We start from the raw sequence: 9,363 nt of genomic DNA, 5'->3' as shown, positions 1-9,363 counted from the left end.
TTTAAAATAAAGTTTTGCTAAAATTTCTGTTTAGTGAAAAAGTATTTCTTCCTCCCAAACCCCAAAATCTTCAGTGTAAAATGTCCAAGCCTTAGTTGATTGACAGTCTGGAAAGGGACAGAGGAAGACAGCCACAGTTCTTTCACTAGTTACGCACTGACTTATTACACAATTACACCATTTCAAAAACCATTCTGAAAAAAACATGTCATGTTCAGTTACACGTTTTGAAATTTGCTGACTGCCACAGCTATATGGCATTTATTTTTCAAAAAAGCAAACAACATTTCTGCATTGAGAAATGATCCTACATATATTATTTAAAGAACGAGTTGTTCTTGAAGCAGCAAAGAAACAGCAGAAAAACCATCAACATTGAAGAATGAAACTCCTCCAATTATATTTCATTCTGAGCCTTTAATCACAGTAATAGCTTTCAAGGGGATGGAAAGGAGTCTTATCCTCTATGGCCATGAGCTTCCTACGTTGCAAGCCAGAGAATCACACACTGCAGTGATTATTCCAACGCTCACCGCATCCTGAGACCACAGCCTTTTTTACATCACAGATACAATATGATCTAACATACTGTTCTCTTCCAAGTTCAGTGTTAACCGAAAGAAACAATCCCACAAAGAGATCCACACTTTATCAGACCTTAAACACGTCCAAATAATTTCTGTAAGAAGATAAGTAGAACTTCAACTGCCTTATGGTTTTCTACAACTGCTGTATCAGGTCTGGTACCGTATAAGTGGTTGTAGTGGAAGCTGAAGAAGTGAGCAAAACAAAGTCTTACCTTCTGATCTCCTACTATACATGCTGGCAAGTCCTTTTAGGATATATACCAGTAACTGGGAAGTATACTGCTTCTTTGAAGAAAAGTAGTCTATGTGCAGAAAAGTACCTTTCAAAGTTCAATATATGACCAATATTTATTCAGAGATCCTAAAGCGCTCTGCTGATAGAATCATATAAACAGGAATCATTTCACCAAGCACCGAATTCAAGTGTATCAAGCACAGAAGACAGCAACCATTCAATACGGCACCACAATACTATTTATGAGCTGAGCATACAAAAAACCAGGGCAAAAGTAAGTAGCTGTAACTTAAACTAATCACTTAAACTCTGGCCAACACAACAAAACTTGCATTCCTACTACTACTGCTAGAAGTGCCTACATATCTTTAATGAAACAGCCACAGTCTCAGCATTATGTCTCACTGAGAAAGTTACCATCTTCTCCACCTGGCATCCCTCCCCATTCCCATCACTAGCTATTACATTGAATCAGAAACTGACTCTAAGGGAAAAATACCACTCACTAATTACCATAGAGTGATGTTCATTCAGCACTTCAGTTTTCCTTGGAGGCTTCTTACCCAAACATTAACCCTCAACCAAACCAACCTCAGCTGTTTCAACATTCTCTTTTTCTTAATATGCATATAAAAAAGAAAAACCAGACCAGTTGCAGTCAGACTTCTTGGCAATGTAACATTTTTAACCAAAGTAATTTATAAATTATGCAAGTGGAATATTTATTTATGTGAAGAACTTTGTGGGGTTTTTCTAAAGGTGGGATTGGAACTGCTTTTATATAGTAAGTGACTAAGAAATCCCTGAATGTTGTCTTGTATAAACTTCAGGCGAGCAGCAACGCTACAGAACAATCTTGCTTTTGTTGAGAGCATATCTACATTTTAATTAAATACTTTTAATTATGAGACAGTTGCTTATACAGCTATGTGGACTGAAAATGGTTTGGGTGTTCCTTTTTGATCTGTCCGAATAGAAAAGATAGTGTAATTCAAACATAACAAAACTAGAGTGTTCTTCTCTCTGCAGTAAGAGGGGAAAGACACGCAGCGGGAACTAAACGAGGACTTGAAAGGAGCCATGCTGGCCGCCGATCAGGGTCCCCCCTATTTGCATACCAAAGGTACCAGACATCTGGGGGAGAGTCTATGCGGTGCCTTATTGCAGTCTTCTGCAGGGCTGTGCCGAGGGAATTCTCCCCCAGCCAGAAATGGGGCTTCCAGCCCTTTTATGCTGCTCCGGCCTGTTTACCTACCATAACGGGGTCAGAGCACAGGAAGAAATCTTAACCCGACGTTTGAGGCAGAGAATGCTGCGAACCGAAGGACCTGGCCACATGTGGGATTCTGTTATCAGCGGCAACTCTGGTAACCGGCCCTAATGTAAACCCCAAAAGCAGAACAAAAAACCCTCAGCTCAGCTGCTTCTGCTTGAATCCTGCTTTGGGACTAAAGACACGCTGGAGAAGTGCTCCAAGACATTGTAACAGGCATCACAAAAACGCTAAGGTTTGATTTTTTCCAGGCTATTTTTAGAAAATTACTGAAGAGCAAGATGTTATACCTCTGCTGTGTTCATTGCGTTTTCCACGCATGCACCAGTAACACAGTCAGGTAAGTATAGTCATATGTGAACATACACAGTCAGAGCAAACACCACACTTTTTTTTTTTATTTTTCTGGATGTTCTTTAGAGATGCTTCCCCCCTTTTCCCATCACCACACAGCCTCACAGTGTGCTGCTGTGCTTGGACATCCTCCAACTCTGGACACTCCAGAGTGTCAAGTCAAGTACAGAAAGGAGGAGAATACAGAAAGATGAAGGGACCGAGAAGAAGGAAGCTATTAAATATCACAGTCCCGACAAGCCATTACTTTTCTCTGGGACCAGCTAGCAGATTAGTAATACCATTCTAACTCTATGCCTAACAATAGTAGCAAATTAGTAACAAATTAGTAAATATAACAAAGCAATGACTACCAAATGGATGCCCTGCAAGCACAACTACCAATATTTCACTCTAAAGCTCAAAGCAGACACTAAACTATGCTTTTGTAAAATACTGCTTCACACAGACATTTTCACACAAGAATTCTTGTGCCCAGATATGTAAGACTGGGGGATTGGAGTGGACAAATGAACTATTTTAAACCGCAGCATATTAGCAGGAGAGCTGGCCAAGTACTACAGCATTTTAAATTTTTTTTAAAAGGAAATATTTTGAGAAAATTTTCTGCTGTAAAACCAGTTTAAAAATTCCCAGTACATTTTTTTAATAGAATCCCAGCTCCAGTGTATCAGGTAACATGTCAGTGAAACAAAGTATACCTGGTTTTCAGCCAACTAATAATCAGGTTGCATTTGGTACCCCTCAATGGAAAAAGACAATTGTTATTAAAGGAAAATAGGAATTAAATCACTAGGGCTAAATTGCCACGTCCTCCCAGATAGCTTTATGAGTTGGCTTTTTGTGATGCAATTTCTACCAAAATTTCTTCAAGAAAGTTCTCTTGCCATGTGTCACAGGGGCAGAAGGCAAAGTTTTGCTCTTCACCTCTGTTCAAAAGCTGCCCCTAATCCTGGAGGAACTTTAAGATTTGGGAGGCCAAAGCTCTCCTCTCCATTCAGAGGTCCCAGATCACCACAGCCAACCAGGGCCACAATTGCCCTGCTCTCATTGAGATACAAGGTCCCTTCAAAAATTAACATGGATTGCAACTGTATCACCTTTTCATTAAAACTTATCTGGTAGGAAGGTGCATATTACTCACCTCTCAGCTCCATCTGCAAGCTGTATTCACAAGCACATACAGTAGAAGCTTCCACAGCAAGTAGTTGGGGTGGGTATCACAACCGAAGCACTCCTGTTGCTGTTCTGAAAGCAGGCATTGAGATCTTCATGTAGATGCACAGATCTCAGAAGCATGATCTGGCCCCCAGACATGATAGGTTTCCTGTAAAGAACAGTGTTACTATAATCCCTCTCTTGTCATGAAATATTCAATTTTCTTTTTCATTCTTAGAAAATAAAATGCTAAATTACCCAGTTTAGTAGGTCAATGTCAAAACTTGTGATGAAAAAGAATCTTCCTAAGAGAGTTTCTTAAAACCTGTATAATCAGGTTGGTAATGCTGCTCACAGGGAAAACCCATTAGCAGAAATCTCTAACACATTTCAAAAAGCTAAACCTAAGTGGATTGTGGGTGTGCCTAACTGTTTGTTATATTGCAAGCAGCCCAACTCATCCGAAAGCGTTGCTGCATCTCGCTGCATTGGTTTCCTTCTGCACATACTTTGTGTAGATACCTGCCAACGCAACCGGTAGGCAGATTTCACGAAGACGAGGACAGCAGATTTCATCTTCCTTGTATAACTGGGTGAAATTTTCTAGCCGTTTTAAAGGGTTAAACTCTGCTCCTGAACTTCAATACTCAGAAATTCTATGCACTCTCTTTTTAGAGTGCTCTTCCTTCCTTCCTATCCGCTAACAAAGGGAAAGCTTTGTTATCATTAATCATCTTCAGAGCCCTGGGGATTCTCTGAGCACGAGCACTGCTGCCGCCGCACTGGAAAAACCCACGCAGACACACACCAAAGTTTCTGTCCAAGTTCACTTGTGCAGATTTTCATTAGTGACTGGATTTACAAGCTGGGGACATGGTTAATGGTTCAGCTAAAGTCAAAAGAACTAAATCTTTGATAATTATCACCAGAATCAATATTTTCAAATAAAGGATTTGAACTTTCCCACCCCCCCACCCCCTGCATCATGAAGATCTGTAATCTGACAGGGGGGCGGGGGGGGGGAGATGGATTTTTCAGCATAAAACCAAATAATGTCTTGCACTGCACAAAATATCACAAGATCTCAGGAAAGGCAAAATAAGTGGTCTGAACAGGGAGTGAAGCATATAAAAAATTATACATTTTTTGAGAGAGTGCTTGTGCCTTAACAGAGAACTATTTACCCTGACTAAACACTTTAAATACCAGGTACTGCATGAGTTTAACAGCAATTATTTGACTAACTCATCTTGTCAGCCTCCTAACAAATAGCCCCCCAAAAAGCAGCCTGTCTTGTAATTTCTGGAGACTTTGAAGGAAAAGGATATCCTGTAGAAATTAAAGAAAAGCAACATGGCTGAGAAAACATTTGTAAATAAGTCATCAACGTTCTGATTAGATCGCTAGTTCCTTGATCTAGATGTCTTGGGTTTTGCATGCATTCTGCTATGTAGAACTAGTTTAAGAAATAGACAGTACAGAAATATACAGAAATAAACAAAGACAACTAACATAGTCCTGATTTCTCAAACAGGCTTTTTATCTGCAGGTGCACATTCTGCACTTATTTATAGCTGTTTCCTCAATTTAATGCCTGCTTTTCATAGAAGTATAGTGCTAGCATTAATATATCCAATTGCCTGTCTGAAGGTGGAGGATACAAGGTGCAGATGTGAAGAAGCAAGTTTTTAAAACTCTTCAGACAACACTTCACAAATTCCCCAAACAACCCAGCAACACGATTCTGTAACTAAAAATAAACCGGCAGCTTCTGACTGAGAGTCCAGTTTGGCATCCCCAGTGCCATACAGATCGTACAGGGCATTTGTGCTTAAAACTATGGGAACATTAAATAGGTCTGCAAGTGCATGTCAGGTTAAGTGTCCCTACCAATCCGCAAAATAATTATTTTTATGCATAATTGCAGTAACTACGCATGCAGATTAGGTCCATAGCATTGATTTTACGTGCCTGCCCTTGTGCTACTACAATATTGATAATGTGAATCTAATTTATTCTCATTGTTTATACAGCTAACAAGATGCTCTCTGTGTACACAGTGGGCTGTGAGCTAAGGCTTTGTGTCTTTCTCCACAGAAACTGCAATCTAAACAAAAAACCTGTGCACTGAAGAGTGGATTGGTCTTCACTGAGAAGCAGAAGGGAGGAAAAAAACAAGCAACAGGAGATGACAGGAACAGTAAGTCAGAGGGACTTGGCAGAGTGCAACAGAAATAACCAAGCACGTGACATAAATGTTCACAGCAAAGGTGAACACCTGGGACTTGGCAACTTTGGGAGGTATATGGAAATACTGTATGCTGCTAGGCTTTAAACAGTGGGACTGTGAGCATATTTTACATCAGATTTCCATTTATAAAAAGATTTTTTCAGTCTTTTCCTACTTCAGAAGAACATTGAGAAGATAAATGCTGCAAGGCAGAAGAGGTGGTGAGCAAATAGTGACCACAGCTGTAGTCATATCTAAGGTAGATTAAGATGGGTTCAGATAAGAGATCCGACTGAGATGCAGTAAAAGATGCTAAATAAGTAACAAATTATCTCCCTTTACCTCACGCTATGCCTGTTCCTTCACCTGCCGAGACCCCTCTTCAAAGGAAACAGGCTATAAGGCCACATTTATGACATGATACTCTTTCAAAGTCAGGTTGCCTTTAGTAGGCTTTGGAGCAGGCACATCTGAGATGGGTGGTCTCATCAAGCACAGTATCCTCACCCAGGTGTCTTTTATGTGCCAGCCCCCACGTCGTGGAGCCTGTTCTCTCAGATGCTTTATCCCATCATTTAAATGCTGCTTTAGACAACATTTTTTTTTCTCCTTTTGATTGATGTCCAGCCCAGCACATTATCCCTTCCTTTAAATTGATGTCACTTTCTTTAAGAGCCTAAGCATTACTCTAAACTGTGTTTTAATTGCTATTTATATGTCCCTCAAGTGTGCAGAACCATGAATTGTTCAGCAAAGGCCAGGGCATTTTATAAATAAAATCCTCACTTGCTACTGAGAATGATAATATTAGCTGGCAGCATCTGGATACACTTTCAAAGTGAAGATTTTACTTTTACAAGACAAGGCTAAAAACACAGATGGCATAAGCTAGTGTGAAACCCGCAGAAAGCTTTCTTCCCCCCTGTTCTTCGAATACTATCGTAAGTCGGTGAGTGGGAGGAAAGTTAAAGCTTACATACATCCCAGCATGCCAACCCATGCCCTACTGAGATACTTGACTGTCTAGTGCTTCTAAGCAGCTGGAAAAACGTCAAACTGTCATCACTGATTAAAATGGGATTTTACAGAAAGCATCATACAATTGTCAGAATTCTAGACTTATTTCACACGATGGAAATACAAGAAGTTGTTAATTTTGCTTCAAAACAGATTTTCATCATGTTTCCCTCTGTATTCCACTAGCATGTACTCAAGGATGTACACATCCAGTAACTGTGGATTCCACCTTGTTTTGGAAAGCTGGGGATCTGCTTACCATGATTTTTCACTGGAAAGCCTGCACTACTCCTAAACTGCCTGGAATCACGCGGGTGTCTGCACATCAGCATTTCTACCACTTGCTGTCTCCCAGCTCATTCCCAAGCACCTAAGTGGAGCTAATGCTGGTGATTTTGATCTCCACAGCTCACCTGCAGCTCCCTGCCTTTCCCTCCCTCAGTTAAGGGGGTAACTAGCTCTGTCACAGCAAACGCCTTGTTCAAGGTAAGAGGACCACATTACCAAGGACATACTGTATCAGCCTTTACTATTCGATGCAGACTTTTAGATTGACAACCCAGAGCCACTTCTCCTCTTGCCATCATGAGATCTACCGTTATTTTAATTTCCCTAACCTTGAGAGAAAGAGTGAGCATCGTTTCATCTGTGCTCTCTCTTAGGTGGCAAACTTCGTGTGACGTGCAACCCCTTCCTACATGTGGGCCAAGATGGCATCAGCCAACCTTGCTGATATTCACCCACCAAAACCTCCATGTGAACAAGACCTAGAAGATACTTGATGTTGACCACAGAAAGGAAATATCTGAGAGTTAACAGCAGGTAGGAGATGGCTCCTTCTCCCAGTGGCGTTACAGAGAAGGTCAACTAAATCTTCGGCATCCCAGACCAACGCTGCACCACCAGCCAACAACCTGGCTGGCCATGCTGGGACAACCTGGCCCTGCTGGTAACATGAGGGAGAGTCCAAGTGATGCCCCACACAGCCCCCTGCTGTAGAGCTGCCCAGCCACCAGCCCCCCACTTGCTACCACACAGCTGCCCACAGCAGGGGCTCCCTATAATGGTGGCTCATTAAAGGATTAATCACTTACAGGTTCAGCAAGCTCAGTGCTCCTCAGTACCACCAGAAAGACAGCATTAGGCACAGCTCTGCACCTGGCGCATCTTATAACGTCAAGGCACCTACTGGCATTGAAGAGGCTGCACCAGGCACCTGCCTCATCCCTGCATGGCCACAGGGCCCCCCCAGCAGCCACCTCCCTGGGGCAGAGGCTGCTGGACATGGCAAGGAGCCCCTCCTGCATTGGCACAGGCTCTTCTACCAACAGAAGCTCCTGGGTGTCACCAGGCCAGGCAGCACGCAGGAGCTGGGTGGCAGGCTGGTGCACCCAGGCAGAACCACCCATCAGACCCCCAGGGCAGCAGCCAGCAGCACTAAGAGCCCCCCTGGGTGGGTGCTTAAATACCGTGGCGGGGGCTGGGATTGGCCGGAGGGTGGGACTATGCGGAAGCAGCGGATTGGTAGAGAGCAGTTCTTGCTGTGCGGGGATTGGTTGGCAGCAGAGCTGTGGGCAACATGGCAGGCAGGGCCCTGACACCTACTGGGGGGTCTATGGGGCAGCCTGTGGGGTGACTTCCACTCCCATGCAGTCCCCAGCCCCATGCGGTGGTGACCCCCCATCCCATGACATGATCCTCATTCCCAGTGCAGTCCCCAGCACCATGACGTGACCCCCATCCCCAGTGCGGACCCCAGCACCGTGGGGTGACCCCTGCTTCATGGGGTGACTCCCACTCCCAGTGCAGTCCCCAGCCCCATGCAATGACCCCACATCCCGTGACGTGACCCCCATCCCCAGGGCAGTCTCCAGCCCTGGGGGGTGACCCCTGCCCCCCTCAATGCACTCAGGGCAAGGGGTGACCCCAGCCCTGCAGTCCCTGAGGCAAGAGGTGGCCACCAGTGCCCACAGCCCCACCCCCATGCCGGGTGACCACCAGGGCGGTGTGGCAGGGTCACAGTGCCAGGCTTGGCTCCTCACCTCCCAGCTGAGCGCCCAGCCACCGGGCTGCTTTGACACCATCTGGGTTTTGTTGCTTTTTTTTTTTTAATGCAGCTATACCTGCACCTTGCAAGAAATACACTGCTGCAGAGAAGCCCACCAAACCCAGCCCCATGGTGTGGCACCGCCAGCCCGGCCCCTGGATGCCGCACAGACGTCAGCGGGGGGTAACGGTGACACAGATTCAAGCATGGTGAGCTGGATATCAATCCAGGCTTTTTGGATTGCATTTTTGACCTCAAAAAACTGTCTCACCTGCACAGATGGCCCAGGCCAGGTGCCTAAGTCTTCTTCTAAAGCCTGTCCTTGTGCTTCCCCAAGCACCCAGTGAGCCCCCGGGCAGGGGAGCCCCCAGGGATGCCACAGCCCACCGCCCGCCATCCTGCTGCCGAGTTGAACCGCTTCATCCCAGGGGACGTGAAATGGAAGCAAACCTGGATAGCTGG

This window comes from Falco punctatus (genome assembly GCF_963210335.1).
Source record: "Falco punctatus genome assembly, chromosome: 14".
In the NCBI taxonomy this organism is placed as follows: domain Eukaryota; kingdom Metazoa; phylum Chordata; class Aves; order Falconiformes; family Falconidae; genus Falco; species Falco punctatus.
This window is presented reverse-complemented; position numbering follows the sequence as displayed.